Raw genomic sequence first — 5,167 nt, forward strand, 5'->3', positions numbered from 1 at the left:
AAGCCCTAATTTCATAAATACAGCCCTAGTACTAACATGTGTGGACTGATCTCGTATATTCATGACTAAGTCCAATAAAATATTTGCTTGGGTTTGCATGTACAAAACACCTTCCCCTAGTTAGCTTATTATTTCAAACGATATTCAGCCACATCATATATAGATTAACATTATTCGAATGACAGATGCAGAACAAATGTTGGTGTGGATGCAACACTCGCATGGTCTAAGAGCGGTGTGCAAATCATCCCATCGTATTTGTGAGGTAGATGGAATCCATTTAGACACTGCAACTAGGACCTGGGGCATGGCTAAGTTGGAGAAAAAGTATGTACTTTCCATAAAATGCGTTTCTGATCCCCTGCATAGTTACTCGTGGTAGTAGTGCCCTTCATTCCCGCTAAGATACGTTGCATTCCTGTAGGTATATCATTTTCCAGTCAAACGCATTCCACTCACATGGCCCAACTGACGATATATTTAACATGAACGCATGCCTATATGTTTCCCGTTATAGCGACATGGGACACGGTAGCTTTTAAATATCTTCCTCACCCACGTTAGTTCACTTGGGCATACATCTATCGTGTTGAAACTCCTATTTTTACATGCCGTATAGTTCCGATGTATAGTTCCGATAAATGACTGCATCGCACGGATCCCTAGACAAGATGTATGTTCCAGAAAAAGAGCTAAGCTTGGGTGCAGAAACAGATACAGTCCCTCCGTAGTTTCCTGATTAGGAAAGTAAGTAGTCTCATATGGGAAAAATTGTGAACCTTCTATGTTTTATAATTACATGGGGAACAAGATCATTGAGTTACTGGGGCAAAATGTCTATTTAAAAATAGTAGAACTTAACGAAAGCAAATGGTATTTATAACTTTGGACTACAATATAAGAGCCATGTAAAGAAGTTTAAATAACTATAATAATCTCTAGGTAGGGGTTGCCTACTCACTTTGTAAAGGTCATTGAGACATTTAATTTTCAAGTTTGTCCATTCTTTAGGAAAATATTGAGGGTTCCATGTACTCTAATACCAACAATAAGGAAACCCACTACAGGGTGGTTCCACTACCTAGACTATTTGAGGATCTTTCTGCTATGGAGACCACACTCGCGCACTAGGGTAACTCAATATTTATTCAACACTTTTATTTGGTACACACTTATAATTTGGCTACCACACTACACTATCGCACTCTCATGAGCATCCCTATCACTCACATATTTGGTAACTTCTACCACTTTTGATCCTTCTTGATTTTTATTGGCTTAGCCTACATGGGAGAGAAGGGAAGTCGTGTTTATAATTATACATCTTCGTTGGATGTGTGATAAGATTCGTCATCCTAGCCATCCTACTACAAATGTCTTACTCTGAATTCGGCTTAACTCTAGAGTTCACTCTAAATAACTCCTACCGTGATTCTCCTTAGAGCTCCTAGAAGATTCTCAAATCCTACTCTCATGTGGGATGCTTCAACATATTTTAGGAACTCCTAATAACTTCATTCATATTTTTGGAGTATCATAGACTATTAAGGAAGCATTGCCTATTCTAAACAAGTTTGGTTGACGTGCGACCAATATAATTATATATATTTGTTTGGGTTTTATCATTCCTACCACTGTGACCAACGTGAATCTCAGATTTTCCATTTGACCGATGGAAACCTCAATCTTTCCATTGCTCAGTTACAACACTTCTCACTTTTGCCATTTCATCATCTCCACCGTTATTTTATAATCAGTTTTTCCATTTAAAGAGTGGGGGCAGATAGAAATGCACTTAATATGTCAAAGGGCCTACATTCAACATTTAGAATTACCAACAAAGAGCCGGATAATGTTCTTTCTACAAAGGCACGTCTCCCCAAATTTCTACACTTGGTTACAAGCTGTTTTTGTTCGCATGCATGAATTAATTTAGTATGAATTTAACAAGAGACCGCCAATGAGAATGCTAGCACAATATCTATTGCTACCATTGTAAGATACTGACTAATGACATGACACAAATTGTGATATCAATTCAAAGGAATCATGCAAGAAAAATGTCGAGGAAGCACTTGCAACAACTAAGGAGCGATGGTTTGCTTCTTCGATTGGCTCATTTCTCGCTTCACGCTCATGTCGGTGGATAGATGCGGCCTCTTTCACACTGTTGTTCCACGTTGGTGGGTGGAGGGAAATACCGTCAAAGACACCGCGGTGTGGAATTTTGCAGGCAACTAGAGACACCATGGCATGATGAACTACTGCTTTGGATTTGTTAAAAGTGATGACATGTAAGTCCAACCAATCAGTCAGATATCAAACAAATAGCAATGTTTGGAGAACCTGGATCAAATGGCAAAACCGAAGAGTGTTGTAATGGAGCAGTGGCCAAATTGAGGTTTCAATCAACAAAACTGAGATTCTAGTCGGTCATAGTATCAAAACTGATTATAGACTAACTGTGGACATGATTGATACGTTGCAAACGTATCTATAATTTTTTATGCTCCATGCTTGTTTTACACAAATTTCTACATGTTTTGTCTACACTTCGTGGCACTTTTATGCATTTTCTGGAACTAACCTATCGACAAGATGCCACAGTGCCAGTTCTTGTTTTTTGCTGTTTTTGTATTTCAGAAAAGTTGTACAACAAATATTCTCAGAATTGGACGAAACAAAAGCCAAACCTCCTATTTTTCCTGACACGAAGACGGATTCCAGAGCAGAGACAGAGGAGGGCACCAAGGAGGCCACAACAGCCCTTGGCGCGTCCCCCTGGCCGCGCCATGGGGTGGTGTGGGGCCTCCTGGCGCCCACCGACCTCGCCCTTCCGCCTATAAATTGCCTTCGACGCAAAAACCCTAAATCATCCAGCCTCCGTCCACGAAAAGTTTCGTCGCGGCCGCCATCGTCCAGACAAGTTTCGGGGGTCAGAAGTTCCTGTTCCGGCACCTTGCCGGGACGGGGATTGACCTCCGGAGCCATCTCCATCGAGTCCACCGCCTCCACTTCGACTCCATGATGGTTTGTGAGTAGTTCCCCCGTGGACTATGACTTCTCGGCTGTAGCTAGTTGTTACTCTCTCTCCCATGTACTTCAATACAATGATCTCATGAGCTGCCTTACATGATTGAGATCCATATGATGTAATAGGTGTTGTGTTTGTTGGGATCCGATAAATTGTGGAATTGTGATCAGATTGTTCATCATATTATCATACTACTGTTATTTAAGATCTTGCATGCTCTGCGGTACTTGTAGTTACCCTGATCAAGTAATTGCTTGTATCTCCAAGAGGGGGTATTTATGCTCGATAGTGGGTTCATGCCTCTAGTAATCTGGAAGAGTGACAATAACTTCTAAGATTGTATATGTGATGTTGCTACTAGGGAGAAAACAACAATGTTTTGTCTAAGGATAATTCTATTGTTTACTTTACACACATTGCTTAATACGATAATCTGTTGCTTGCAACTTAATACTGGAAGGGGTTCGGATGATAACTTGAAGGTGGATTATTAGTCATAGACGCAGTTGGATTACGGTATATGTATTATATTGTAATGCCCAATTAAATACTACAGTAACATTTATCTTATCATAGCATGCATTGTCATGCCCTCACAATTATCAATTGCCCAACTGTAATTTGTTCACCCAACACATGTTATTTGAAGAGTTACCACTAGTGTAGATAGCTGGGAACCCCGGTCCTTCTGTCATCATCATTGCTCTAAAGTTAACTACGCACTGGAATATTTTCTGGTGCCATCGCCTCTGTGTTACTGCTACTGCTGCTGTGTTACTATTACTATTGCTCTCATATTACTGCTGCTTTCACATCACCCCTGTTACTAGTGCTTTTTCAGGTGCAGCTGAATTGACAACTTCATTGTTAAGGCTTATAAGTATTCTTTGTCTCCCCTTGTGTCGAATCAATAAATTTGGGTTTTTCTTCCCTAGAAGACTGTTGCGATCCACTATACTTGAGGGTCATCAAGACTATTTTCTGGCGCGGTTGCCGGGGAGGCATAGCTCTACTCATAAGTTCACCTGGGGAGTACACTTTACCTATCTCTCTATTTTTATTTTGTCTTGTCTAGTTTATTTGTGCTTAGTTTATTTCTGTTTAGTTGTGTTTTGTTTAGTTTACTTTTGTCTAGTTTATTTTTATCTTGTTTTTATTTTTCTTATATACCCGAAAATCCATAAAAATATGAAAAACTGAAAATCTAAAAAACTGTTGTTATGGAAGAACATGCTAAAACCTCTATGGAGCTATTTATAAAGTATAGAGAATCATATAAGGGTAAAGTCATGAGAGGCGTGTTACAAAAGTTGAATCAAATTGCTGAAATTTTGCTTAAACGCCATGATATAAATTATTGCTCTGAACCGGATACTAAATATCTTAAATTCTAATGTGGCTTTAGTAAAGAAGTTTTAATTGTGAACTATCATTGAAATAACTATATTCATCTTGGATTTGAAGAAGTAGAACCATTTTTCTTATTGAGAGTGGATTTGCTACACATGGGTAGCTACGATGCGTTCATCTCCGGCAAGATTCGATGGCGCCGCCGCAGCCACTCTCAGCTTCGATTCCTGCCGAGATTTGGGGTGAATCGCACGCGGTGAACCGCGCCGCCCCAGAGAGAAAATGTTCGCCCGCTTCCTCCCCGACGACGGCCCACCGCGCTCGAACACCAGCGCCGCCGTCGAGTGCTCGCTGATGCGCAACTACCTCTCCACTTGCGCCGCTCAGCCGCTCCTTCTCGAGCGCGCATCAGCTAGAACAGCAAGCTCCTCTGCTCGGCCTCGCCGTGGTGCGCTTTGACCGTGTCCTCTAATTCCGCTCTTGCCGAGGCCAGTAGGGCGCGCGCAAGCAGCGAATCAGCAGCGCGGCCGGGTAGGTGGTGTCAATGTGCAGCGACCAAGCGTCTAGGCCAGAGCGCTACAGCGCACGCACACGCGGAAGCTCATGGGCGCCACTTTTCATACTACTAGGGCGCGTTTGGTTGCCAGGGCCGATTTCCTGCATGACTGCGCCAGCGAGATGGGAGCCCCTGCGCGTTCAGAACGGGCCATGGGCCAGAAAGCGCCACTCGTTTGGTAGCCTGTGCAGAATTTTTTGGCCCAGCAGAAACGAATGGCTCAGTCT

Source organism: Lolium perenne, chromosome 4, assembly GCF_019359855.2.
Source record: "Lolium perenne isolate Kyuss_39 chromosome 4, Kyuss_2.0, whole genome shotgun sequence".
In the NCBI taxonomy this organism is placed as follows: Eukaryota; Viridiplantae; Streptophyta; class Magnoliopsida; order Poales; family Poaceae; genus Lolium; species Lolium perenne.